The 25,720-nt window shown below is 49.2% G+C and overlaps 34 non-coding genes across 34 annotated transcripts; 18 read left to right on the top strand and 16 right to left on the bottom strand.

The window, feature by feature from the left end:
• Positions 1-916: 916 nt before the first annotated feature.
• On the bottom strand, positions 917-988 carry trnae-cuc (transfer RNA glutamic acid (anticodon CUC)). The gene has a single exon. It is a non-coding gene; the product is annotated as a tRNA-Glu (tRNA).
• Positions 989-1,080: 92 nt separating this feature from the next.
• trnam-cau (transfer RNA methionine (anticodon CAU)) lies at positions 1,081-1,154 on the bottom strand. The gene has a single exon. It is a non-coding gene; the product is annotated as a tRNA-Met (tRNA).
• A 1,124-nt stretch (positions 1,155-2,278) lies between these two features.
• Positions 2,279-2,361, top strand: trnal-cag (transfer RNA leucine (anticodon CAG)). Its single transcript has one exon. It is a non-coding gene; the product is annotated as a tRNA-Leu (tRNA).
• Positions 2,362-3,147: 786 nt separating this feature from the next.
• On the top strand, positions 3,148-3,220 carry trnar-acg (transfer RNA arginine (anticodon ACG)). Its single transcript has one exon. It is a non-coding gene; the product is annotated as a tRNA-Arg (tRNA).
• Positions 3,221-3,643: 423 nt separating this feature from the next.
• On the bottom strand, positions 3,644-3,717 carry trnam-cau (transfer RNA methionine (anticodon CAU)). The gene has a single exon. It is a non-coding gene; the product is annotated as a tRNA-Met (tRNA).
• A 1,124-nt stretch (positions 3,718-4,841) lies between these two features.
• On the top strand, positions 4,842-4,924 carry trnal-cag (transfer RNA leucine (anticodon CAG)). Its single transcript has one exon. It is a non-coding gene; the product is annotated as a tRNA-Leu (tRNA).
• Positions 4,925-5,710: 786 nt separating this feature from the next.
• Positions 5,711-5,783, top strand: trnar-acg (transfer RNA arginine (anticodon ACG)). The gene has a single exon. It is a non-coding gene; the product is annotated as a tRNA-Arg (tRNA).
• A 423-nt stretch (positions 5,784-6,206) lies between these two features.
• On the bottom strand, positions 6,207-6,280 carry trnam-cau (transfer RNA methionine (anticodon CAU)). Its single transcript has one exon. It is a non-coding gene; the product is annotated as a tRNA-Met (tRNA).
• Positions 6,281-7,404: 1,124 nt separating this feature from the next.
• On the top strand, positions 7,405-7,487 carry trnal-cag (transfer RNA leucine (anticodon CAG)). The gene has a single exon. It is a non-coding gene; the product is annotated as a tRNA-Leu (tRNA).
• Positions 7,488-8,614: 1,127 nt separating this feature from the next.
• On the bottom strand, positions 8,615-8,686 carry trnae-cuc (transfer RNA glutamic acid (anticodon CUC)). The gene has a single exon. It is a non-coding gene; the product is annotated as a tRNA-Glu (tRNA).
• Positions 8,687-8,778: 92 nt separating this feature from the next.
• trnam-cau (transfer RNA methionine (anticodon CAU)) lies at positions 8,779-8,852 on the bottom strand. The gene has a single exon. It is a non-coding gene; the product is annotated as a tRNA-Met (tRNA).
• Positions 8,853-9,976: 1,124 nt separating this feature from the next.
• trnal-cag (transfer RNA leucine (anticodon CAG)) lies at positions 9,977-10,059 on the top strand. Its single transcript has one exon. It is a non-coding gene; the product is annotated as a tRNA-Leu (tRNA).
• Positions 10,060-10,845: 786 nt separating this feature from the next.
• On the top strand, positions 10,846-10,918 carry trnar-acg (transfer RNA arginine (anticodon ACG)). The gene has a single exon. It is a non-coding gene; the product is annotated as a tRNA-Arg (tRNA).
• Positions 10,919-11,186: 268 nt separating this feature from the next.
• On the bottom strand, positions 11,187-11,258 carry trnae-cuc (transfer RNA glutamic acid (anticodon CUC)). The gene has a single exon. It is a non-coding gene; the product is annotated as a tRNA-Glu (tRNA).
• A 92-nt stretch (positions 11,259-11,350) lies between these two features.
• Positions 11,351-11,424, bottom strand: trnam-cau (transfer RNA methionine (anticodon CAU)). Its single transcript has one exon. It is a non-coding gene; the product is annotated as a tRNA-Met (tRNA).
• Positions 11,425-12,525: 1,101 nt separating this feature from the next.
• Positions 12,526-12,608, top strand: trnal-cag (transfer RNA leucine (anticodon CAG)). Its single transcript has one exon. It is a non-coding gene; the product is annotated as a tRNA-Leu (tRNA).
• A 786-nt stretch (positions 12,609-13,394) lies between these two features.
• On the top strand, positions 13,395-13,467 carry trnah-aug (transfer RNA histidin (anticodon AUG)). Its single transcript has one exon. It is a non-coding gene; the product is annotated as a tRNA-His (tRNA).
• Positions 13,468-13,726: 259 nt separating this feature from the next.
• On the bottom strand, positions 13,727-13,798 carry trnae-cuc (transfer RNA glutamic acid (anticodon CUC)). Its single transcript has one exon. It is a non-coding gene; the product is annotated as a tRNA-Glu (tRNA).
• A 1,290-nt stretch (positions 13,799-15,088) lies between these two features.
• On the top strand, positions 15,089-15,171 carry trnal-cag (transfer RNA leucine (anticodon CAG)). The gene has a single exon. It is a non-coding gene; the product is annotated as a tRNA-Leu (tRNA).
• A 786-nt stretch (positions 15,172-15,957) lies between these two features.
• Positions 15,958-16,030, top strand: trnar-acg (transfer RNA arginine (anticodon ACG)). Its single transcript has one exon. It is a non-coding gene; the product is annotated as a tRNA-Arg (tRNA).
• A 259-nt stretch (positions 16,031-16,289) lies between these two features.
• Positions 16,290-16,361, bottom strand: trnae-cuc (transfer RNA glutamic acid (anticodon CUC)). Its single transcript has one exon. It is a non-coding gene; the product is annotated as a tRNA-Glu (tRNA).
• A 1,290-nt stretch (positions 16,362-17,651) lies between these two features.
• On the top strand, positions 17,652-17,734 carry trnal-cag (transfer RNA leucine (anticodon CAG)). The gene has a single exon. It is a non-coding gene; the product is annotated as a tRNA-Leu (tRNA).
• A 786-nt stretch (positions 17,735-18,520) lies between these two features.
• trnar-acg (transfer RNA arginine (anticodon ACG)) lies at positions 18,521-18,593 on the top strand. The gene has a single exon. It is a non-coding gene; the product is annotated as a tRNA-Arg (tRNA).
• A 268-nt stretch (positions 18,594-18,861) lies between these two features.
• On the bottom strand, positions 18,862-18,933 carry trnae-cuc (transfer RNA glutamic acid (anticodon CUC)). Its single transcript has one exon. It is a non-coding gene; the product is annotated as a tRNA-Glu (tRNA).
• A 92-nt stretch (positions 18,934-19,025) lies between these two features.
• Positions 19,026-19,099, bottom strand: trnam-cau (transfer RNA methionine (anticodon CAU)). The gene has a single exon. It is a non-coding gene; the product is annotated as a tRNA-Met (tRNA).
• A 1,124-nt stretch (positions 19,100-20,223) lies between these two features.
• On the top strand, positions 20,224-20,306 carry trnal-cag (transfer RNA leucine (anticodon CAG)). The gene has a single exon. It is a non-coding gene; the product is annotated as a tRNA-Leu (tRNA).
• Positions 20,307-21,092: 786 nt separating this feature from the next.
• On the top strand, positions 21,093-21,165 carry trnar-acg (transfer RNA arginine (anticodon ACG)). Its single transcript has one exon. It is a non-coding gene; the product is annotated as a tRNA-Arg (tRNA).
• A 268-nt stretch (positions 21,166-21,433) lies between these two features.
• Positions 21,434-21,505, bottom strand: trnae-cuc (transfer RNA glutamic acid (anticodon CUC)). The gene has a single exon. It is a non-coding gene; the product is annotated as a tRNA-Glu (tRNA).
• Positions 21,506-21,597: 92 nt separating this feature from the next.
• trnam-cau (transfer RNA methionine (anticodon CAU)) lies at positions 21,598-21,671 on the bottom strand. Its single transcript has one exon. It is a non-coding gene; the product is annotated as a tRNA-Met (tRNA).
• Positions 21,672-22,795: 1,124 nt separating this feature from the next.
• On the top strand, positions 22,796-22,878 carry trnal-cag (transfer RNA leucine (anticodon CAG)). Its single transcript has one exon. It is a non-coding gene; the product is annotated as a tRNA-Leu (tRNA).
• A 786-nt stretch (positions 22,879-23,664) lies between these two features.
• On the top strand, positions 23,665-23,737 carry trnar-acg (transfer RNA arginine (anticodon ACG)). The gene has a single exon. It is a non-coding gene; the product is annotated as a tRNA-Arg (tRNA).
• Positions 23,738-24,005: 268 nt separating this feature from the next.
• trnae-cuc (transfer RNA glutamic acid (anticodon CUC)) lies at positions 24,006-24,077 on the bottom strand. Its single transcript has one exon. It is a non-coding gene; the product is annotated as a tRNA-Glu (tRNA).
• Positions 24,078-24,169: 92 nt separating this feature from the next.
• Positions 24,170-24,243, bottom strand: trnam-cau (transfer RNA methionine (anticodon CAU)). The gene has a single exon. It is a non-coding gene; the product is annotated as a tRNA-Met (tRNA).
• Positions 24,244-25,344: 1,101 nt separating this feature from the next.
• On the top strand, positions 25,345-25,427 carry trnal-cag (transfer RNA leucine (anticodon CAG)). The gene has a single exon. It is a non-coding gene; the product is annotated as a tRNA-Leu (tRNA).
• The last annotated feature ends 293 nt before the right edge of the window (positions 25,428-25,720 follow it).

Genomic DNA, 25,720 nt, shown 5'->3' with positions numbered 1-25,720 from the left:
AAACGAAACATTAAGACAGAACAAGATATGACAATACACAGTCATATGGAAGGTGAATGGAAGGTGCTAAGAGTAATAATGATACTTACACTAATACTGAATGATAAAAGTAGGAGTAATAGAAACAATAAAGTGCAAACAGTGCATTCAGTCCTGAAAAGGAATTGAATTGTCATTAAGCAGCCTGGCGGCCGTGGGAAAGAAGCTCAGGCGATGCCGGGATTTTGCAGTTCTCGGGAGCCGAAGCCTTCTACCTGAAAGGAGCAGCTGAAACATGGTACAGCCTGGATGAGATGGGTCAGACATAATTTTTCTTGCCCTTCTCACAGCCCTGATGTTGTGAAGGGATTCCAGAGAAGGTAGAGAGGTGTTGATCACTCTCTCTGCCGAGCGGATCACCCGCTGCAGCTTGGCCTTGTCCTTGGCTGCTGCAGCAGGGAACCATGTAATTATTGATTGTGTAATAATGGATTTAATGATGGCAGAGTAAAACCGGATAAATATTTAATAATGAAGTTTGGAAGCTGGCCTCCAGAATCCAGCTGTCTTCTCCAAGCATGACTTCCCAGAGTCTTGGGCCACTGGCGCAATGGATAACGCGTCTGACTACGGATCAGAAGATTCTAGGTTCGACTCCTGGCTGGCTCGATCCTGTTTTTACTCCTTCCTCCCACAAGTTGGGTGTCTGCTGTCCTGCGTCAACATGCCTCAGTAGAGCAGAGGACGCACACCAGGCTCTGATTGCTCAGATGGCGGAGCGCAGGACTGCAGGCAGGCAATTTAGCCGTCCAACCTTAGGTCGATGGGCCGGAGGCAGTGAAGCTTTGCCTCTTGGAGGTGCTGCGATCCTTGCCTTCGAAGCCAGCATTGCGCATAACCCGGCCGGTGAAAAAGGCAAGCGCACGTCAAAAGAGCGTTCCCTGACCGGGAATCGAACCCGGGCCGCGGCGGTGAGAGCGCCGAATCCTAGCCACTAGACCACCAGGGAGGACACGCTGGCCTTCAGGCCGTGGACGCGTGGCACACTGTGCGGAAGGAAAACGGGGCTAAAGGCTCAAACTAGTCGACAAAAGGGCACCCTGCCCCGTGTGAGGCTCGAACTCACGACCTTCAGATTATGAGACTGACGCGCTGCCTAACTGCGCCAACGAGGCACGCCCAGACCGACGGCTCCTGGGTGGCCCCTTGTGTCTGGTTGCGTGGCATTTTGTGCGCCACCAGCGAGGAAACTCCTGCGAGGAGAGCACGACTGGGCTTCTTGCACTCTGGCTACCCACACTGAGGACCTTCTCGTTCTTAATTTGTTACACGTACAGAAACAACTTCAAGGAGACACAGAGGGGCTATGTCATGCCCAGGATTCCTATCGTCTTTTAAATGGTGTCGAGAATGGCACGCCTGCCGTTGCTGGACGATCTTGGCGCACATGCTCTCAGGCTAGATAAAACCCATTATAAATAAACACTTACATTTGACACATTTGACACAGCTGACAGATTAATGGAATAACGTTACATATCCACAATGCAAAGTCCCAGTTGTTCAGTGATCACGTGTTTGGCTCGTCTTTAGCCTCATTATCTAGTAGAAAAACTTAAATTGTGCTAAAGTTGAAAGACTGTCCTATGTAAGTTGGTGACGTGTTCCACGTATTAGAGTCTGTTAAAGAAAAAGCTCTGCGGCCATTGCCTGTGGCAGTAAACTGTACTTCGCACTCATCTCTTGAAGAATCTCTTGTTTGCCTTGTGTGCTCGAGACACAATGCCACCGGTTCTTTTAAGGATGTCGCCGCCGTATGGTTAACTGTTGTCTACATTAGAAGGCAACTGCGAACCATAAAAAGGCCCTGAGACGTACAGAGATGGCGCTTTTTCGCTAAATTGCAATGCCGGCGTCCATCCGCATTTGATCAAGTATTTTCATTGCGCGTTCAAGTAGAACGAGCAGGGTCTGAGAATGGCGATTCCTTTTTGTGACCCTGTTCTAAAACAGTATGATCAAGGGGGAAAGGATCATTGAATGCAAAACCACTTTGACAGCATCCGTTACAGGGCATATGGAGACGGGCTGGGTGTGCTTTTGGCAAATGAAAGGCTTCGGGCACATTGTTCCTCATTTAGAAAAATCCACATTCGTCACTATTTCAAGGCGTTTGTAAAGAAATAAATAAGAATTAAAGATAAGCTGCATGAAGGCAATAAAATCGTGAGTCATTCCAAAAGCTACACCGGCACATTCGCTGAGGAGCGCTATCGACTCGCCCAGGCCAGTTGGGTTGGTCAGGATGGCCGAGCGGTCTAAGGCGCTGCGTTCAGGTCGCAGTCTCCTCTGGAGGCGTGGGTTCGAATCCCACTTCTGACATTCTCTTACCTTTGTTGTAGCCACCCGTGCTGTGTATCGCGCTTTCTTCCGAGGGAGCGTCCTTTTCAAAGACGCCAGGAGACAGGCACGCGGGGGATGACCCGGTTTCCCATTTTGGTAGAGATGAAGGTTCAAGGTTCAATTTATTGCAATATAGTGTCAAACACAATTGGAATTCTTTACATCCAGTCACGCATGGATGTAATGTGGCAAACGAAACATTAAGACAGAACAAGATATGACAATACACAGTCATATGGAAGGTGAATGGAAGGTGCTAAGAGTAATAATGATACTTACACTAATACTGAATGATAAAAGTAGGAGTAATAGAAACAATAAAGTGCAAACAGTGCATTCAGTCCTGAAAAGGAATTGGATTGTCATTAAGCAGCCTGGCGGCCGTGGGAAAGAAGCTCAGGCGATGCCGGGATTTTGCAGTTCTCGGGAGCCGAAGCCTTCTACCTGAAAGGAGCAGCTGAAACATGGTACAGCCTGGATGAGATGGGTCAGACATAATTTTTCTTGCCCTTCTCACAGCCCTGATGTTGTGAAGGGATTCCAGAGAAGGTAGAGAGGTGTTGATCACTCTCTCTGCCGAGCGGATCACCCGCTGCAGCTTGGCCTTGTCCTTGGCTGCTGCAGCAGGGAACCATGTAATTATTGATTGTGTAATAATGGATTTAATGATGGCAGAGTAAAACCGGATTAATATTTAATAATGAAGTTTGGCAGCTGGCCTCCAGAATCCAGCTGTCTTCTCCAAGCATGACTTCCCAGGTTGTTGGGCCAGTGGCGCAATGGATAACGCGTCTGACTACGGATCAGAAGATTCTAGGTTCGACTCCTGGCTGGCTCGATCCTGTTTTTACTCCTTCCTCCCACAAGTTGGGTGTCTGCTGTCCTGCGTCAACATGCCTCAGTAGAGCAGAGGACGCACACCAGGCTCTGATTGCGGAGCGCAGGACTGCAGGCAGGCAATTTAGCCGTCCAACCTTAGGTCGATGGGCCGGAGGCAGTGAAGCTTTGCCTCTTGGAGGTGCTGCGATCCTTGCCTTCGAAGCCAGCATTGCGCATAACCCGGCCGGTGAAAAAGGCAAGCGCACGTCAAAAGAGCGTTCCCTGACCGGGAATCGAACTCGGGCCGCGGCGGTGAGAGCGCCGAATCCTAGCCACTAGACCACCAGGGAGGACACGCTGGCCTTCAGGCCGTGGACGCGTGGCACACTGTGCGGAAGGAAAACGGGGCTAAAGGCTCAAACTAGTCGACAAAAGGGCACCCTGCCCCGTGTGAGGCTCGAACTCACGACCTTCAGATTATGAGACTGACACGCTGCCTAACTGCGCCAACGAGGCACGCCCAGACCGACGGTTCCTGGGTGGCCCCTTTTGTCTGGTTGCGTGGCATTTTGTGCGCCACCAGCGAGGAAACTCCTGCGAGGAGAGCACGACTGGGCTTCTTGCACTCTGGCTACCCACACTGAGGACCTTCTCGTTCTTAATTTGTTACACGTACAGAAACAACTTCAAGGAGACACAGAGGGGCTATGTCATGCCCAGGATTCCTATCGTCTTTTAAATGGTGTCGAGAATGGCACGCCTGCCGTTGCTGGACGATCTTGGCGCACATGCTCTCAGGCTAGATAAAACCCATTATAAATAAACACTTACATTTGACACATTTGACACAGCTGACAGATTAATGGAATAACGTTACATATCCACAATGCAAAGTCCCAGTTGTTCAGTGATCACGTGTTTGGCTCGTCTTTAGCCTCATTATCTAGTAGAAAAACTTAAATTGTGCTAAAGTTGAAAGACTGTCCTATGTAAGTTGGTGACGTGTTCCACGTATTAGAGTCTGTTAAAGAAAAAGCTCTGCGGCCATTGCCTGTGGCAGTAAACTGTACTTCGCACTCACCTCTTGAAGAATCTCTTGTTTGCCTTGTGTGCTCGAGACACAATGCCACCGGTTCTTTTAAGGATGTCGCCGCCGTATGGTTAACTGTTGTCTACATTAGAAGGCAACTGCGAACCATAAAAAGGCCCTGAGACGTACAGAGATGGCGCTTTTTCGCTAAATTGCAATGCCGGCGTCCATCCGCATTTGATCAAGTATTTTCATTGCGCGTTCAAGTAGAACGAGCAGGGTCTGAGAATGGCGATTCCTTTTCGTGACCCTGTTCTAAAACAGTATGATCAAGGGGGAAAGGATCATTGAATGCAAAACCACTTTGACAGCATCCGTTACAGGGCATATGGAGACGGGCTGGGTGTGCTTTTGGCAAATGAAAGGCTTCGGGCACATTGTTCCTCATTTAGAAAAATCCACATTCGTCACTATTTCAAGCCGTTTGTAAAGAAATAAATAAGAATTAAAGATAAGCTGCATGAAGGCAATAAAATCGTGAGTCATTCCAAAAGCTACACCGGCACATTCGCTGAGGAGCGCTATCGACTCGCCCAGGCCAGTTGGGTTGGTCAGGATGGCCGAGCGGTCTAAGGCGCTGCGTTCAGGTCGCAGTCTCCTCTTGAGGCGTGGGTTCGAATCCCACTTCTGACATTCTCTTACCTTTGTTGTAGCCACCCGTGCTGTGTATCGCGCTTTCTTCCGAGGGAGCGTCCTTTTCAAAGACGCCAGGAGACAGGCACGCGGGGGATGACCCGGTTTCCCATTTTGGTAGAGATGAAGGTTCAAGGTTCAATTTATTGCAATATAGTGTCAAACACAATTGGAATTCTTTACATCCAGTCACGCATGGATGTAATGTGGCAAACGAAACATTAAGACAGAACAAGATATGACAATACACAGTCATATGGAAGGTGAATGGAAGGTGCTAAGAGTAATAATGATACTTACACTAATACTGAATGATAAAAGTAGGAGTAATAGAAACAATAAAGTGCAAACAGTGCATTCAGTCCTGAAAAGGAATTGGATTGTCATTAAGCAGCCTGGCGGCCGTGGGAAAGAAGCTCAGGCGATGCCGGGATTTTGCAGTTCTCGGGAGCCGAAGCCTTCTACCTGAAAGGAGCAGCTGAAACATGGTACAGCCTGGATGAGATGGGTCAGACATAATTTTTCTTGCCCTTCTCACAGCCCTGATGTTGTGAAGGGATTCCAGAGAAGGTAGAGAGGTGTTGATCACTCTCTCTGCCGAGCGGATCACCCGCTGCAGCTTGGCCTTGTCCTTGGCTGCTGCAGCAGGGAACCATGTAATTATTGATTGTGTAATAATGGATTTAATGATGGCAGAGTAAAACCGGATTAATATTTAATAATGAAGTTTGGCAGCTGGCCTCCAGAATCCAGCTGTCTTCTCCAAGCATGACTTCCCAGGTTGTTGGGCCAGTGGCGCAATGGATAACGCGTCTGACTACGGATCAGAAGATTCTAGGTTCGACTCCTGGCTGGCTCGATCCTGTTTTTACTCCTTCCTCCCACAAGTTGGGTGTCTGCTGTCCTGCGTCAACATGCCTCAGTAGAGCAGAGGACGCACACCAGGCTCTGATTGCGGAGCGCAGGACTGCAGGCAGGCAATTTAGCCGTCCAACCTTAGGTCGATGGGCCGGAGGCAGTGAAGCTTTGCCTCTTGGAGGTGCTGCGATCCTTGCCTTCGAAGCCAGCATTGCGCATAACCCGGCCGGTGAAAAAGGCAAGCGCACGTCAAAAGAGCGTTCCCTGACCGGGAATCGAACCCGGGCCGCAGCGGTGAGAGCGCCGAATCCTAGCCACTAGACCACCAGGGAGGACACGCTGGCCTTCAGGCCGTGGACGCGTGGCACACTGTGCGGAAGGAAAACGGGGCTAAAGGCTCAAACTAGTCGACAAAAGGGCACCCTGCCCCATGTGAGGCTCGAACTCACGACCTTCAGATTATGAGACTGACGCGCTGCCTAACTGCGCCAACGAGGCACGCCCAGACCGACGGCTCCTGGGTGGCCCCTTTTGTCTGGTTGCGTGGCATTTTGTGCGCCACCAGCGAGGAAACTCCTACGAGGAGAGCACGACTGGGCTTCTTGCACTCTGGCTACCCACACTGAGGACCTTCTCGTTCTTAATTTGTTACACGTACAGAAACAACTTCAAGGAGACACAGAGGGGCTATGTCATGCCCAGGAATCCTATCGTCTTTTAAATGGTGTCGAGAATGGCACGCCTGGCGTTGCTGGACGATCTTGGCGCACATGCTCTCAGGCTAGATAAAACCCATTATAAATAAACACTTACATTTGACACATTTGACACAGCTGACAGATTAATGGAATAACGTTACATATCCACAATGGAAAGTCCCAGTTGTTCAGTGATCACGTATTTGGCTCGTCTTTAGCCTCATTATCTAGTAGAAAAACTTAAATTGTGCTAAAGTTGAAAGACTGTCCTATGTAAGTTGGTGACGTGTTCCACGTATTAGAGTCTGTTAAAGAAAAAGCTCTGCGGCCATTGCCTGTGGCAGTAAACTGTACTTCGCACTCACCTCTTGAAGAATCTCTTGTTTGCCTTGTGTGCTCGAGACACAATGCCACCGGTTCTTTTAAGGATGTCGCCGCCGTATGGTTAACTGTTGTCTACATTAGAAGGCAACTGCGAACCATAAAAAGGCCCTGAGACGTACAGAGATGGCGCTTTTTCGCTAAATTGCAATGCCGGCGTCCATCCGCATTTGATCAAGTATTTTCATTGCGCGTTCAAGTAGAACGAGCAGGGTCTGAGAATGGCGATTCCTTTTTGTGACCCTGTTCTAAAACAGTATGATCAAGGGGGAAAGGATCATTGAATGCAAAACCACTTTGACAGCATCCGTTACAGGGCATATGGAGACGGGCTGGGTGTGCTTTTGGCAAATGAAAGGCTTCGGGCACATTGTTCCTCATTTCGAAAAATCCACATTCGTCACTATTTCAAGGCGTTTGTAAAGAAATAAATAAGAATTAAAGATGAGCTGCATGAAGGCAATAAAATCGTGAGTCATTCCAAAAGCTACACCGGCACATTCGCTGAGGAGCGCAATCGACTCGCCCGGGCCAGTTGGGTTGGTCAGGATGGCCGAGCGGTCTAAGGCGCTGCGTTCAGGTCGCAGTCTCCTCTGGAGGCGTGGGTTCGAATCCCACTTCTGACATTCTCTTGCCTTTGTTGTAGCCACCCGTGCTGTGTATCGCGCTTTCTTCCGAGGGAGCGTCCTTTTCAAAGACGCCAGGAGACAGGCACGCGGGGGATGACCCGGTTTCCCATTCTGGTAGAGATGAAGGTTCAAGGTTCAATTTATTGCAATATAGTGTCAAACACAATTGGAATTCTTTACATCCAGTCACGCATGGATGTAATGTGGCAAACGAAACATTAAGACAGAACAAGATATGACAATACACAGTCATATGGAAGGTGAATGGAAGGTGCTAAGAGTAATAATGATACTTACACTAATACTGAATGATAAAAGTAGGAGTAATAGAAACAATAAAGTGCAAACAGTGCATTCAGTCCTGAAAAGGAATTGAATTGTCATTAAGCAGCCTGGCGGCCGTGGGAAAGAAGCTCAGGCGATGCCGGGATTTTGCAGTTCTCGGGAGCCGAAGCCTTCTACCTGAAAGGAGCAGCTGAAACATGGTACAGCCTGGATGAGATGGGTCAGACATAATTTTTCTTGCCCTTCTCACAGCCCTGATGTTGTGAAGGGATTCCAGAGAAGGTAGAGAGGTGTTGATCACTCTCTCTGCCGAGCGGATCACCCGCTGCAGCTTGGCCTTGTCCTTGGCTGCTGCAGCAGGGAACCATGTAATTATTGATTGTGTAATAATGGATTTAATGATGGCAGAGTAAAACCGGATTAATATTTAATAATGAAGTTTGGCAGCTGGCCTCCAGAATCCAGCTGTCTTCTCCAAGCATGACTTCCCAGAGTGTTGGGCCAGTGGCGCAATGGATAACGCGTCTGACTACGGATCAGAAGATTCTAGGTTTGACTCCTGGCTGGCTCGATCCTGTTTTTACTCCTTCCTCCCACAAGTTGGGTGTCTGCTGTCCTGCGTCAACATGCCTCAGTAGAGCAGAGGACGCACACCAGGCTCTGATTGCTCAGATGGCGGAGCGCAGGACTGCAGGCAGGCAATTTAGCCGTCCAACCTTAGGTCGATGGGCCGGAGGCAGTGAAGCTTTGCCTCTTGGAGGTGCTGCGATCCTTGCCTTCGAAGCCAGCATTGCGCATAACCCGGCCGGTGAAAAAGGCAAGCGCACGTCAAAAGAGCGTTCCCTGACCGGGAATCGAACCCGGGCCGCGGCGGTGAGAGCGCCGAATCCTAGCCACTAGACCACCAGGGAGGACACGCTGGGCTTCAGGCCGTGGACGCGTGGCACACTGTGCGGAAGGAAAACGGGGCCAAATGCTCAAACTAGTCGACAAAAGGGCACCCTGCCCCGTGTGAGGCTCGAACTCACGACCTTCAGATTATGAGACTGACGCGCTGCCTAACTGCGCCAACGAGGCACGCCCAGACCGACGGCTCCTGGGTGGCCCCTTGTGTCTGGTTGCGTGGCATTTTGTGCGCCACCAGCGAGGAAACTCCTGCGAGGAGAGCACGACTGGGCTTCTTGCACTCTGGCTACCCACACTGAGGACCTTCTCGTTCTTAATTTGTTACACGTACAGAAACAACTTCAAGGAGACACAGAGGGGCTATGTCATGCCCAGGATTCCTATCGTCTTTTAAATGGTGTCGAGAATGGCACGCCTGCCGTTGCTGGACGATCTTGGCGCACATGCTCTCAGGCTAGATAAAACCCATTATAAATAAACACTTACATTTGACACATTTGACACAGCTGACAGATTAATGGAATAACGTTACATATCCACAATGCAAAGTCCCAGTTGTTCAGTGATCACGTGTTTGGCTCGTCTTTAGCCTCATTATCTAGTAGAAAAACTTAAATTGTGCTAAAGTTGAAAGACTGTCCTATGTAAGTTGGTGACGTGTTCCACGTATTAGAGTCTGTTAAAGAAAAAGCTCTGCGGCCATTGCCTGTGGCAGTAAACTGTACTTCGCACTCACCTCTTGAAGAATCTCTTGTTTGCCTTGTGTGCTCGAGACACAATGCCACCGGTTCTTTTAAGGATGTCGCCGCCGTATGGTTAACTGTTGTCTACATTAGAAGGCAACTGCGAACCATAAAAAGGCCCTGAGACGTACAGAGATGGCGCTTTTTCGCTAAATTGCAATGCCGGCGTCCATCCGCATTTGATCAAGTATTTTCATTGCGCGTTCAAGTAGAACGAGCAGGGTCTGAGAATGGCGATTCCTTTTTGTGACCCTGTTCTAAAACAGTATGATCAAGGGGGAAAGGATCATTGAATGCAAAACCACTTTGACAGCATCCGTTACAGGGCATATGGAGACGGGCTGGGTGTGCTTTTGGCAAATGAAAGGCTTCGGGCACATTGTTCCTCATTTCGAAAAATCCACATTCGTCACTATTTCAAGGCGTTTGTAAAGAAATAAATAAGAATTAAAGATGAGCTGCATGAAGGCAATAAAATCGTGAGTCATTCCAAAAGCTACACCGGCACATTCGCTGAGGAGCGCAATCGACTCGCCCGGGCCAGTTGGGTTGGTCAGGATGGCCGAGCGGTCTAAGGCGCTGCGTTCAGGTCGCAGTCTCCTCTGGAGGCGTGGGTTCGAATCCCACTTCTGACATTCTCTTGCCTTTGTTGTAGCCACCCGTGCTGTGTATCGCGCTTTCTTCCGAGGGAGCGTCCTTTTCAAAGACGCCAGGAGACAGGCACGCGGGGGATGACCCGGTTTCCCATTCTGGTAGAGATGAAGGTTCAAGGTTCAATTTATTGCAATATAGTGTCAAACACAATTGGAATTCTTTACATCCAGTCACGCATGGATGTAATGTGGCAAACGAAACATTAAGACAGAACAAGATATGACAATACACAGTCATATGGAAGGTGAATGGAAGGTGCTAAGAGTAATAATGATACTTACACTAATACTGAATGATAAAAGTAGGAGTAATAGAAACAATAAAGTGCAAACAGTGCATTCAGTCCTGAAAAGGAATTGAATTGTCATTAAGCAGCCTGGCGGCCGTGGGAAAGAAGCTCAGGCGATGCCGGGATTTTGCAGTTCTCGGGAGCCGAAGCCTTCTACCTGAAAGGAGCAGCTGAAACATGGTACAGCCTGGATGAGATGGGTCAGACATAATTTTTCTTGCCCTTCTCACAGCCCTGATGTTGTGAAGGGATTCCAGAGAAGGTAGAGAGGTGTTGATCACTCTCTCTGCCGAGCGGATCACCCGCTGCAGCTTGGCCTTGTCCTTGGCTGCTGCAGCAGGGAACCATGTAATTATTGATTGTGTAATAATGGATTTAATGATGGCAGAGTAAAACCGGATTAATATTTAATAATGAAGTTTGGCAGCTGGCCTCCAGAATCCAGCTGTCTTCTCCAAGCATGACTTCCCAGAGTGTTGGGCCAGTGGCGCAATGGATAACGCGTCTGACTACGGATCAGAAGATTCTAGGTTCGACTCCTGGCTGGCTCGATCCTGTTTTTACTCCTTCCTCCCACAAGTTGGGTGTCTGCTGTCCTGCGTCAACATGCCTCAGTAGAGCAGAGGACGCACACCAGGCTCTGATTGCTCAGATGGCGGAGCGCAGGACTGCAGGCAGGCAATTTAGCCGTCCAACCTTAGGTCGATGGGCCGGAGGCAGTGAAGCTTTGCCTCTTGGAGGTGCTGCGATCCTTGCCTTCGAAGCCAGCATTGCGCATAACCCGGCCGGTGAAAAAGGCAAGCGCACGTCAAAAGAGCGTTCCCTGACCGGGAATCGAACCCGGGCCGCGGCGGTGAGAGCGCCGAATCCTAGCCACTAGACCACCAGGGAGGACACGCTGGGCTTCAGGCCGTGGACGCGTGGCACACTGTGCGGAAGGAAAACGGGGCCAAATGCTCAAACTAGTCGACAAAAGGGCACCCTGCCCCGTGTGAGGCTCGAACTCACGACCTTCAGATTATGAGACTGACGCGCTGCCTAACTGCGCCAACGAGGCACGCCCAGACCGACGGCTCCTGGGTGGCCCCTTGTGTCTGGTTGCGTGGCATTTTGTGCGCCACCAGCGAGGAAACTCCTGCGAGGAGAGCACGACTGGGCTTCTTGCACTCTGGCTACCCACACTGAGGACCTTCTCGTTCTTAATTTGTTACACGTACAGAAACAACTTCAAGGAGACACAGAGGGGCTATGTCATGCCCAGGATTCCTATCGTCTTTTAAATGGTGTCGAGAATGGCACGCCTGCCGTTGCTGGACGATCTTGGCGCACATGCTCTCAGGCTAGATAAAACCCATTATAAATAAACACTTACATTTGACACATTTGACACAGCTGACAGATTAATGGAATAACGTTACATATCCACAATGCAAAGTCCCAGTTGTTCAGTTAGCCTCATTATCTAGTAGAAAAACTTAAATTGTGCTAAAGTTGAAAGACTGTCCTATGTAAGTTGGTGACGTGTTCCACGTATTAGAGTCTGTTAAAGAAAAAGCTCTGCGGCCATTGCCTGTGGCAGTAAACTGTACTTCGCACTCACCTCTTGAAGAATCTCTTGTTTGCCTTGTGTGCTCGAGACACAATGCCACCGGTTATTTTAAGGATGTCGCCGCCGTATGGTTAACTGTTGTCTACATTAGAAAGCAACTGCGAACCATAAAAAGGCCCTGAGACGTACAGAGATGGCGCTTTTTCGCTAAATTGCAATGCCGCGTCCATCCGCATTTGATCAAGTATTTTCATTGCGCGTTCAAGTAGAACGAGCAGGGTCTGAGAATGGCGATTCCTTTTTGTGACCCTGTTCTAAAACAGTATGATCAAGGGGGAAAGGATCATTGAATGCAAAACCACTTTGACAGCATCCGTTACAGGGCATATGGAGACGGGCTGGGTGTGCTTTTGGCAAATGAAAGGCTTCGGGCACATTGTTCCTCATTTAGAAAAATCCACATTCGTCACTATTTCAAGGCGTTTGTAAAGAAATAAATAAGAATTAAAGATAAGCTGCATGAAGGCAATAAAATCGTGAGTCATTCCAAAAGCTACACCGGCACATTCGCTGAGGAGCGCTATCGACTCGCCCAGGCCAGTTGGGTTGGTCAGGATGGCCGAGCGGTCTAAGGCGCTGCGTTCAGGTCGCAGTCTCCTCTTGAGGCGTGGGTTCGAATCCCACTTCTGACATTCTCTTACCTTTGTTGTAGCCACCCGTGCTGTGTATCGCGCTTTCTTCCGAGGGAGCGTCCTTTTCAAAGACGCCAGGAGACAGGCACGCGGGGGATGACCCGGTTTCCCATTTTGGTAGAGATGAAGGTTCAAGGTTCAATTTATTGCAATATAGTGTCAAACACAATTGGAATTCTTTACATCCAGTCACGCATGGATGTAATGTGGCAAACGAAACATTAAGACAGAACAAGATATGACAATACACAGTCATATGGAAGGTGAATGGAAGGTGCTAAGAGTAATAATGATACTTACACTAATACTGAATGATAAAAGTAGGAGTAATAGAAACAATAAAGTGCAAACAGTGCATTCAGTCCTGAAAAGGAATTGGATTGTCATTAAGCAGCCTGGCGGCCGTGGGAAAGAAGCTCAGGCGATGCCGGGATTTTGCAGTTCTCGGGAGCCGAAGCCTTCTACCTGAAAGGAGCAGCTGAAACATGGTACAGCCTGGATGAGATGGGTCAGACATAATTTTTCTTGCCCTTCTCACAGCCCTGATGTTGTGAAGGGATTCCAGAGAAGGTAGAGAGGTGTTGATCACTCTCTCTGCCGAGCGGATCACCCGCTGCAGCTTGGCCTTGTCCTTGGCTGCTGCAGCAGGGAACCATGTAATTATTGATTGTGTAATAATGGATTTAATGATGGCAGAGTAAAACCGGATTAATATTTAATAATGAAGTTTGCCAGCTGGCCTCCAGAATCCAGCTGTCTTCTCCAAGCATGACTTCCCAGGTTGTTGGGCCAGTGGCGCAATGGATAACGCGTCTGACTATGGATCAGAAGATTCTAGGTTCGACTCCTGGCTGGCTCGATCCTGTTTTTACTCCTTCCTCCCACAAGTTGGGTGTCTGCTGTCCTGCGTCAACATGCCTCAGTAGAGCAGAGGACGCACACCAGGCTCTGATTGCGGAGCGCAGGACTGCAGGCAGGCAATTTAGCCGTCCAACCTTAGGTCGATGGGCCGGAGGCAGTGAAGCTTTGCCTCTTGGAGGTGCTGCGATCCTTGCCTTCGAAGCCAGCATTGCGCATAACCCGGCCGGTGAAAAAGGCAAGCGCACGTCAAAAGAGCGTTCCCTGACCGGGAATCGAACCCGGGCCGCGGCGGTGAGAGCGCCGAATCCTAGCCACTAGACCACCAGGGAGGACACGCTGGCCTTCAGGCCGTGGACGCGTGGCACACTGTGCGGAAGGAAAACGGGGCTAAAGGCTCAAACTAGTCGACAAAAGGGCACCCTGCCCCATGTGAGGCTCAAACTCACGACCTTCAGATTATGAGACTGACGCGCTGCCTAACTGCGCCAACGAGGCACGCCCAGACCGACGGCTCCTGGGTGGCCCCTTTTGTCTGGTTGCGTGGCATTTTGTGCGCCACCAGCGAGGAAACTCCTACGAGGAGAGCACGACTGGGCTTCTTGCACTCTGGCTACCCACACTGAGGACCTTCTCGTTCTTAATTTGTTACACGTACAGAAACAACTTCAAGGAGACACAGAGGGGCTATGTCATGCCCAGGATTCCTATCGTCTTTTAAATGGTGTCGAGAATGGCACGCCTGCCGTTGCTGGACGATCTTGGCGCACATGCTCTCAGGCTAGATAAAACCCATTATAAATAAACACTTACATTTGACACATTTGACACAGCTGACAGATTAATGGAATAACGTTACATATCCACAATGGAAAGTCCCAGTTGTTCAGTGATCACGTATTTGGCTCGTCTTTAGCCTCATTATCTAGTAGAAAAACTTAAATTGTGCTAAAGTTGAAAGACTGTCCTATGTAAGTTGGTGACGTGTTCCACGTATTAGAGTCTGTTAAAGAAAAAGCTCTGCGGCCATTGCCTGTGGCAGTAAACTGTACTTCGCACTCACCTCTTGAAGAATCTCTTGTTTGCCTTGTGTGCTCGAGACACAATGCCACCGGTTCTTTTAAGGATGTCGCCGCCGTATGGTTAACTGTTGTCTACATTAGAAGGCAACTGCGAACCATAAAAAGGCCCTGAGACGTACAGAGATGGCGCTTTTTCGCTAAATTGCAATGCCGGCGTCCATCCGCATTTGATCAAGTATTTTCATTGCGCGTTCAAGTAGAACGAGCAGGGTCTGAGAATGGCGATTCCTTTTTGTGACCCTGTTCTAAAACAGTATGATCAAGGGGGAAAGGATCATTGAATGCAAAACCACTTTGACAGCATCCGTTACAGGGCATATGGAGACGGGCTGGGTGTGCTTTTGGCAAATGAAAGGCTTCGGGCACATTGTTCCTCATTTCGAAAAATCCACATTCGTCACTATTTCAAGGCGTTTGTAAAGAAATAAATAAGAATTAAAGATGAGCTGCATGAAGGCAATAAAATCGTGAGTCATTCCAAAAGCTACACCGGCACATTCGCTGAGGAGCGCAATCGACTCGCCCGGGCCAGTTGGGTTGGTCAGGATGGCCGAGCGGTCTAAGGCGCTGCGTTCAGGTCGCAGTCTCCTCTGGAGGCGTGGGTTCGAATCCCACTTCTGACATTCTCTTGCCTTTGTTGTAGCCACCCGTGCTGTGTATCGCGCTTTCTTCCGAGGGAGCGTCCTTTTCAAAGACGCCAGGAGACAGGCACGCGGGGGATGACCCGGTTTCCCATTCTGGTAGAGATGAAGGTTCAAGGTTCAATTTATTGCAATATAGTGTCAAACACAATTGGAATTCTTTACATCCAGTCACGCATGGATGTAATGTGGCAAACGAAACATTAAGACAGAACAAGATATGACAATACACAGTCATATGGAAGGTGAATGGAAGGTGCTAAGAGTAATAATGATACTTACACTAATACTGAATGATAAAAGTAGGAGTAATAGAAACAATAAAGTGCAAACAGTGCATTCAGTCCTGAAAAGGAATTGGATTGTCATTAAGCAGCCTGGCGGCCGTGGGAAAGAAGCTCAGGCGATGCCGGGATTTTGCAGTTCTCGGGAGCCGAAGCCTTCTACCTGAAAGGAGCAGCTGAAACATGGTACAGCCTGGATGAGATGGGTCAGACATAATTTTTCTTGCCCTTCTCACAGCCCTGATGTTGTGAAGGGATTCCAGAGAAGGTAGAGAGGTGTTGATCACTCTCTCTGCCGAGCGGATCACCCGCTGCAGCTTGGCCTTGTCCTTGGCTGCTGCAGCAGGGAACCATGTAATTATTGATTGTGTAATAATGGATTTAATGATGGCAGAGTAAAACCGGATTAATATTTAATAATGAAGTTTGCCAGCTGGCCTCCAGAATCCAGCTGTCTTCTCCAAGCATGACTTCCCAGGTTGTTGGGCCAGTGGCGCAATGGATAACGCGTCTGACTACGGATCAGAAGATTCTAGGTTCGACTCCTGGCTGGCTCGATCCTGTTTTTACTCCTTCCTCCCACAAGTTGGGTGTCTGCTGTCCTGCGTCAACATGCCTCAGTAGAGCAGAGGACGCACACCAGGCTCTGATTGCGGAGCGCAGGACTGCAGGCAGGCAATTTAGCCGTCCAACCTTAGGTCGATGGGCCGGAGGCAGTGAAGCTTTGCCTCTTGGAGGTGCTGCGATCCTTGCCTTCGAAGCCAGCATTGCGCATAACCCGGCCGGTGAAAAAGGCAAGCGCACGTCAAAAGAGCGTTCCCTGACCGGGAATCGAACCCGGGCCGCGGCGGTGAGAGCGCCGAATCCTAGCCACTAGACCACCAGGGAGGACACGCTGGCCTTCAGGCCGTGGACGCGTGGCACACTGTGCGGAAGGAAAACGGGGCTAAAGGCTCAAACTAGTCGACAAAAGGGCACCCTGCCCCATGTGAGGCTCAAACTCACGACCTTCAGATTATGAGACTGACGCGCTGCCTAACTGCGCCAACGAGGCACGCCCAGACCGACGGCTCCTGGGTGGCCCCTTTTGTCTGGTTGCGTGGCATTTTGTGCGCCACCAGCGAGGAAACTCCTACGAGGAGAGCACGACTGGGCTTCTTGCACTCTGGCTACCCACACTGAGGACCTTCTCGTTCTTAATTTGTTACACGTACAGAAACAACTTCAAGGAGACACAGAGGGGCTATGTCATGCCCAGGATTCCTATCGTCTTTTAAATGGTGTCGAGAATGGCACGCCTGCCGTTGCTGGACGATCTTGGCGCACATGCTCTCAGGCTAGATAAAACCCATTATAAATAAACACTTACATTTGACACATTTGACACAGCTGACAGATTAATGGAATAACGTTACATATCCACAATGGAAAGTCCCAGTTGTTCAGTGATCACGTATTTGGCTCGTCTTTAGCCTCATTATCTAGTAGAAAAACTTAAATTGTGCTAAAGTTGAAAGACTGTCCTATGTAAGTTGGTGACGTGTTCCACGTATTAGAGTCTGTTAAAGAAAAAGCTCTGCGGCCATTGCCTGTGGCAGTAAACTGTACTTCGCACTCACCTCTTGAAGAATCTCTTGTTTGCCTTGTGTGCTCGAGACACAATGCCACCGGTTCTTTTAAGGATGTCGCCGCCGTATGGTTAACTGTTGTCTACATTAGAAGGCAACTGCGAACCATAAAAAGGCCCTGAGACGTACAGAGATGGCGCTTTTTCGCTAAATTGCAATGCCGGCGTCCATCCGCATTTGATCAAGTATTTTCATTGCGCGTTCAAGTAGAACGAGCAGGGTCTGAGAATGGCGATTCCTTTTTGTGACCCTGTTCTAAAACAGTATGATCAAGGGGGAAAGGATCATTGAATGCAAAACCACTTTGACAGCATCCGTTACAGGGCATATGGAGACGGGCTGGGTGTGCTTTTGGCAAATGAAAGGCTTCGGGCACATTGTTCCTCATTTCGAAAAATCCACATTCGTCACTATTTCAAGGCGTTTGTAAAGAAATAAATAAGAATTAAAGATGAGCTGCATGAAGGCAATAAAATCGTGAGTCATTCCAAAAGCTACACCGGCACATTCGCTGAGGAGCGCAATCGACTCGCCCGGGCCAGTTGGGTTGGTCAGGATGGCCGAGCGGTCTAAGGCGCTGCGTTCAGGTCGCAGTCTCCTCTGGAGGCGTGGGTTCGAATCCCACTTCTGACATTCTCTTGCCTTTGTTGTAGCCACCCGTGCTGTGTATCGCGCTTTCTTCCGAGGGAGCGTCCTTTTCAAAGACGCCAGGAGACAGGCACGCGGGGGATGACCCGGTTTCCCATTCTGGTAGAGATGAAGGTTCAAGGTTCAATTTATTGCAATATAGTGTCAAACACAATTGGAATTCTTTACATCCAGTCACGCATGGATGTAATGTGGCAAACGAAACATTAAGACAGAACAAGATATGACAATACACAGTCATATGGAAGGTGAATGGAAGGTGCTAAGAGTAATAATGATACTTACACTAATACTGAATGATAAAAGTAGGAGTAATAGAAACAATAAAGTGCAAACAGTGCATTCAGTCCTGAAAAGGAATTGAATTGTCATTAAGCAGCCTGGCGGCCGTGGGAAAGAAGCTCAGGCGATGCCGGGATTTTGCAGTTCTCGGGAGCCGAAGCCTTCTACCTGAAAGGAGCAGCTGAAACATGGTACAGCCTGGATGAGATGGGTCAGACATAATTTTTCTTGCCCTTCTCACAGCCCTGATGTTGTGAAGGGATTCCAGAGAAGGTAGAGAGGTGTTGATCACTCTCTCTGCCGAGCGGATCACCCGCTGCAGCTTGGCCTTGTCCTTGGCTGCTGCAGCAGGGAACCATGTAATTATTGATTGTGTAATAATGGATTTAATGATGGCAGAGTAAAACCGGATTAATATTTAATAATGAAGTTTGGCAGCTGGCCTCCAGAATCCAGCTGTCTTCTCCAAGCATGACTTCCCAGAGTGTTGGGCCAGTGGCGCAATGGATAACGCGTCTGACTACGGATCAGAAGATTCTAGGTTCGACTCCTGGCTGGCTCGATCCTGTTTTTACTCCTTCCTCCCACAAGTTGGGTGTCTGCTGTCCTGCGTCAACATGCCTCAGTAGAGCAGAGGACGCACACCAGGCTCTGATTGCTCAGATGGCGGAGCGCAGGACTGCAGGCAGGCAATTTAGCCGTCCAACCTTAGGTCGATGGGCCGGAGGCAGTGAAGCTTTGCCTCTTGGAGGTGCTGCGATCCTTGCCTTCGAAGCCAGCATTGCGCATAACCCGGCCGGTGAAAAAGGCAAGCGCACGTCAAAAGAGCGTTCCCTGACCGGGAATCGAACCCGGGCCGCGGCGGTGAGAGCGCCGAATCCTAGCCACTAGACCACCAGGGAGGACACGCTGGGCTTCAGGCCGTGGACGCGTGGCACACTGTGCGGAAGGAAAACGGGGCCAAATGCTCAAACTAGTCGACAAAAGGGCACCCTGCCCCGTGTGAGGCTCGAACTCACGACCTTCAGATTATGAGACTGACACGCTGCCTAACTGCGCCAACGAGGCACGCCCAGACCGACGGCTCCTGGGTGGCCCCTTGTGTCTGGTTGCGTGGCATTTTGTGCGCCACCAGCGAGGAAACTCCTGCGAGGAGAGCACGACTGGGCTTCTTGCACTCTGGCTACCCACACTGAGGACCTTCTCGTTCTTAATTTGTTACACGTACAGAAACAACTTCAAGGAGACACAGAGGGGCTATGTCATGCCCAGGATTCCTATCGTCTTTTAAATGGTGTCGAGAATGGCACGCCTGCCGTTGCTGGACGATCTTGGCGCACATGCTCTCAGGCTAGATAAAACCCATTATAAATAAACACTTACATTTGACACATTTGACACAGCTGACAGATTAATGGAATAACGTTACATATCCACAATGCAAAGTCCCAGTTGTTCAGTGATCACGTGTTTGGCTCGTCTTTAGCCTCATTATCTAGTAGAAAAACTTAAATTGTGCTAAAGTTGAAAGACTGTCCTATGTAAGTTGGTGACGTGTTCCACGTATTAGAGTCTGTTAAAGAAAAAGCTCTGCGGCCATTGCCTGTGGCAGTAAACTGTACTTCGCACTCACCTCTTGAAGAATCTCTTGTTTGCCTTGTGTGCTCGAGACACAATGCCACCGGTTCTTTTAAGGATGTCGCCGCCGTATGGTTAACTGTTGTCTACATTAGAAGGCAACTGCGAACCATAAAAAGGCCCTGAGACGTACAGAGATGGCGCTTTTTCGCTAAATTGCAATGCCGGCGTCCATCCGCATTTGATCAAGTATTTTCATTGCGCGTTCAAGTAGAACGAGCAGGGTCTGAGAATGGCGATTCCTTTTTGTGACCCTGTTCTAAAACAGTATGATCAAGGGGGAAAGGATCATTGAATGCAAAACCACTTTGACAGCATCCGTTACAGGGCATATGGAGACGGGCTGGGTGTGCTTTTGGCAAATGAAAGGCTTCGGGCACATTGTTCCTCATTTCGAAAAATCCACATTCGTCACTATTTCAAGGCGTTTGTAAAGAAATAAATAAGAATTAAAGATGAGCTGCATGAAGGCAATAAAATCGTGAGTCATTCCAAAAGCTACACCGGCACATTCGCTGAGGAGCGCAATCGACTCGCCCGGGCCAGTTGGGTTGGTCAGGATGGCCGAGCGGTCTAAGGCGCTGCGTTCAGGTCGCAGTCTCCTCTGGAGGCGTGGGTTCGAATCCCACTTCTGACATTCTCTTGCCTTTGTTGTAGCCACCCGTGCTGTGTATCGCGCTTTCTTCCGAGGGAGCGTCCTTTTCAAAGACGCCAGGAGACAGGCACGCGGGGGATGACCTGGTTTCCCATTCTGGTAGAGATGAAGGTTCAAGGTTCAATTTATTGCAATATAGTGTCAAACACAATTGGAATTCTTTACATCCAGTCACGCATGGATGTAATGTGGCAAACGAAACATTAAGACAGAACAAGATATGACAATACACAGTCATATGGAAGGTGAATGGAAGGTGCTAAGAGTAATAATGATACTTACACTAATACTGAATGATAAAAGTAGGAGTAATAGAAACAATAAAGTGCAAACAGTGCATTCAGTCCTGAAAAGGAATTGAATTGTCATTAAGCAGCCTGGCGGCCGTGGGAAAGAAGCTCAGGCGATGCCGGGATTTTGCAGTTCTCGGGAGCCGAAGCCTTCTACCTGAAAGGAGCAGCTGAAACATGGTACAGCCTGGATGAGATGGGTCAGACATAATTTTTCTTCCCCTTCTCACAGCCCTGATGTTGTGAAGGGATTCCAGAGAAGGTAGAGAGGTGTTGATCACTCTCTCTGCCGAGCGGATCACCCGCTGCAGCTTGGCCTTGTCCTTGGCTGCTGCAGCAGGGAACCATGTAATTATTGATTGTGTAATAATGGATTTAATGATGGCAGAGTAAAACCGGATTAATATTTAATAATGAAGTTTGGCAGCTGGCCTCCAGAATCCAGCTGTCTTCTCCAAGCATGACTTCCCAGAGTGTTGGGCCAGTGGCGCAATGGATAACGCGTCTGACTACGGATCAGAAGATTCTAGGTTCGACTCCTGGCTGACTCGATCCTGTTTTTACTCCTTCCTCCCACAAGTTGGGTGTCTGCTGTCCTGCGTCAACATGCCTCAGTAGAGCAGAGGACGCACACCAGGCTCTGATTGCTCAGATGGCGGAGCGCAGGACTGCAGGCAGGCAATTTAGCCGTCCAACCTTAGGTCGATGGGCCGGAGGCAGTGAAGCTTTGCCTCTTGGAGGTGCTGCGATCCTTGCCTTCGAAGCCAGCATTGCGCATAACCCGGCCGGTGAAAAAGGCAAGCGCACGTCAAAAGAGCGTTCCCTGACCGGGAATCGAACCCGGGCCGCGGCGGTGAGAGCGCCGAATCCTAGCCACTAGACCACCAGGGAGGACACGCTGGGCTTCAGGCCGTGGACGCGTGGCACACTGTGCGGAAGGAAAACGGGGCCAAATGCTCAAACTAGTCGACAAAAGGGCACCCTGCCCCGTGTGAGGCTCGAACTCACGACCTTCAGATTATGAGACTGACGCGCTGCCTAACTGCGCCAACGAGGCACGCCCAGACCGACGGCTCCTGGGTGGCCCCTTGTGTCTGGTTGCGTGGCATTTTGTGCGCCACCAGCGAGGAAACTCCTGCGAGGAGAGCACGACTGGGCTTCTTGCACTCTGGCTACCCACACTGAGGACCTTCTCGTTCTTAATTTGTTACACGTACAGAAACAACTTCAAGGAGACACAGAGGGGCTATGTCATGCCCAGGATTCCTATCGTCTTTTAAATGGTGTCGAGAATGGCACGCCTGCCGTTGCTGGACGATCTTGGCGCACATGCTCTCAGGCTAGATAAAACCCATTATAAATAAACACTTACATTTGACACATTTGACACAGCTGACAGATTAATGGAATAACGTTACATATCCACAATGCAAAGTCCCAGTTGTTCAGTGATCACGTGTTTGGCTCGTCTTTAGCCTCATTATCTAGTAGAAAAACTTAAATTGTGCTAAAGTTGAAAGACTGTCCTATGTAAGTTGGTGACGTGTTCCACGTATTAGAGTCTGTTAAAGAAAAAGCTCTGCGGCCATTGCCTGTGGCAGTAAACTGTACTTCGCACTCACCTCTTGAAGAATCTCTTGTTTGCCTTGTGTGCTCGAGACACAATGCCACCGGTTCTTTTAAGGATGTCGCCGCCGTATGGTTAACTGTTGTCTACATTAGAAGGCAACTGCGAACCATAAAAAGGCCCTGAGACGTACAGAGATGGCGCTTTTTCGCTAAATTGCAATGCCGGCGTCCATCCGCATTTGATCAAGTATTTTCATTGCGCGTTCAAGTAGAACGAGCAGGGTCTGAGAATGGCGATTCCTTTTTGTGACCCTGTTCTAAAACAGTATGATCAAGGGGGAAAGGATCATTGAATGCAAAACCACTTTGACAGCATCCGTTACAGGGCATATGGAGACGGGCTGGGTGTGCTTTTGGCAAATGAAAGGCTTCGGGCACATTGTTCCTCATTTCGAAAAATCCACATTCGTCACTATTTCAAGGCGTTTGTAAAGAAATAAATAAGAATTAAAGATGAGCTGCATGAAGGCAATAAAATCGTGAGTCATTCCAAAAGCTACACCGGCACATTCGCTGAGGAGCGCAATCGACTCGCCCGGGCCAGTTGGGTTGGTCAGGATGGCCGAGCGGTCTAAGGCGCTGCGTTCAGGTCGCAGTCTCCTCTGGAGGCGTGGGTTCGAATCCCACTTCTGACATTCTCTTGCCTTTGTTGTAGCCACCCGTGCTGTGTATCGCGCTTTCTTCCGAGGGAGCGTCCTTTTCAAAGACGCCAGGAGACAGGCACGCGGGGGATGACCCGGTTTCCCATTTTGGTAGAGATGAAGGTTCAAGGTTCAATTTATTGCAATATAGTGTCAAACACAATTGGAATTCTTTACATCCAGTCACGCATGGATGTAATGTGGCAAACGAAACATTAAGACAGAACAAGATATGACAATACACAGTCATATGGAAGGTGAATGGAAGGTGCTAAGAGTAATAATGATACTTACACTAATACTGAATGATAAAAGTAGGAGTAATAGAAACAATAAAGTGCAAACAGTGCATTCAGTCCTGAAAAGGAATTGAATTGTCATTAAGCAGCCTGGCGGCCGTGGGAAAGAAGCTCAGGCGATGCCGGGATTTTGCAGTTCTCGGGAGCCGAAGCCTTCTACCTGAAAGGAGCAGCTGAAACATGGTACAGCCTGGATGAGATGGGTCAGACATAATTTTTCTTGCCCTTCTCACAGCCCTGATGTTGTGAAGGGATTCCAGAGAAGGTAGAGAGGTGTTGATCACTCTCTCTGCCGAGCGGATCACCCGCTGCAGCTTGGCCTTGTCCTTGGCTGCTGCAGCAGGGAACCATGTAATTATTGATTGTGTAATAATGGATTTAATGATGGCAGAGTAAAACCGGATTAATATTTAATAATGAAGTTTGGCAGCTGGCCTCCAGAATCCAGCTGTCTTCTCCAAGCATGACTTCCCAGAGTGTTGGGCCAGTGGCGCAATGGATAACGCGTCTGACTACGGATCAGAAGATTCTAGGTTCGACTCCTGGCTGACTCGATCCTGTTTTTACTCCTTCCTCCCACAAGTTGGGTGTCTGCTGTCCTGCGTCAACATGCCTCAGTAGAGCAGAGGACGCACACCAGGCTCTGATTGCTCAGATGGCGGAGCGCAGGACTGCAGGCAGGCAATTTAGCCGTCCAACCTTAGGTCGATGGGCCGGAGGCAGTGAAGCTTTGCCTCTTGGAGGTGCTGCGATCCTTGCCTTCGAAGCCAGCATTGCGCATAACCCGGCCGGTGAAAAAGGCAAGCGCACGTCAAAAGAGCGTTCCCTGACCGGGAATCGAACCCGGGCCGCGGCGGTGAGAGCGCCGAATCCTAGCCACTAGACCACCAGGGAGGACACGCTGGGCTTCAGGCCGTGGACGCGTGGCACACTGTGCGGAAGGAAAACGGGGCCAAATGCTCAAACTAGTCGACAAAAGGGCACCCTGCCCCGTGTGAGGCTCGAACTCACGACCTTCAGATTATGAGACTGACGCGCTGCCTAACTGCGCCAACGAGGCACGCCCAGACCGACGGCTCCTGGGTGGCCCCTTGTGTCTGGTTGCGTGGCATTTTGTGCGCCACCAGCGAGGAAACTCCTGCGAGGAGAGCACGACTGGGCTTCTTGCACTCTGGCTACCCACACTGAGGACCTTCTCGTTCTTAATTTGTTACACGTACAGAAACAACTTCAAGGAGACACAGAGGGGCTATGTCATGCCCAGGATTCCTATCGTCTTTTAAATGGTGTCGAGAATGGCACGCCTGCCGTTGCTGGACGATCTTGGCGCACATGCTCTCAGGCTAGATAAAACCCATTATAAATAAACACTTACATTTGACACATTTGACACAGCTGACAGATTAATGGAATAACGTTACATATCCACAATGCAAAGTCCCAGTTGTTCAGTTAGCCTCATTATCTAGTAGAAAAACTTAAATTGTGCTAAAGTTGAAAGACTGTCCTATGTAAGTTGGTGACGTGTTCCACGTATTAGAGTCTGTTAAAGAAAAAGCTCTGCGGCCATTGCCTGTGGCAGTAAACTGTACTTCGCACTCACCTCTTGAAGAATCTCTTGTTTGCCTTGTGTGCTCGAGACACAATGCCACCGGTTATTTTAAGGATGTCGCCGCCGTATGGTTAACTGTTGTCTACATTAGAAAGCAACTGCGAACCATAAAAAGGCCCTGAGACGTACAGAGATGGCGCTTTTTCGCTAAATTGCAATGCCGCGTCCATCCGCATTTGATCAAGTATTTTCATTGCGCGTTCAAGTAGAACGAGCAGGGTCTGAGAATGGCGATTCCTTTTTGTGACCCTGTTCTAAAACAGTATGATCAAGGGGGAAAGGATCATTGAATGCAAAACCACTTTGACAGCATCCGTTACAGGGCATATGGAGACGGGCTGGGTGTGCTTTTGGCAAATGAAAGGCTTCGGGCACATTGTTCCTCATTTAGAAAAATCCACATTCGTCACTATTTCAAGGCGTTTGTAAAGAAATAAATAAGAATTAAAGATAAGCTGCATGAAGGCAATAAAATCGTGAGTCATTCCAAAAGCTACACCGGCACATTCGCTGAGGAGCGCTATCGACTCGCCCAGGCCAGTTGGGTTGGTCAGGATGGCCGAGCGGTCTAAGGCGCTGCGTTCAGGTCGCAGTCTCCTCTTGAGGCGTGGGTTCGAATCCCACTTCTGACATTCTCTTACCTTTGTTGTAGCCACCCGTGCTGTGTATCGCGCTTTCTTCCGAGGGAGCGTCCTTTTCAAAGACGCCAGGAGACAGGCACGCGGGGGATGACCCGGTTTCCCATTTTGGTAGAGATGAAGGTTCAAGGTTCAATTTATTGCAATATAGTGTCAAACACAATTGGAATTCTTTACATCCAGTCACGCATGGATGTAATGTGGCAAACGAAACATTAAGACAGAACAAGATATGACAATACACAGTCATATGGAAGGTGAATGGAAGGTGCTAAGAGTAATAATGA

This window comes from Misgurnus anguillicaudatus, chromosome 10 (genome assembly GCF_027580225.2).
Source record: "Misgurnus anguillicaudatus chromosome 10, ASM2758022v2, whole genome shotgun sequence".
In the NCBI taxonomy this organism is placed as follows: domain Eukaryota; kingdom Metazoa; phylum Chordata; class Actinopteri; order Cypriniformes; family Cobitidae; genus Misgurnus; species Misgurnus anguillicaudatus.
This window is presented reverse-complemented; position numbering and strand designations above follow the sequence as displayed.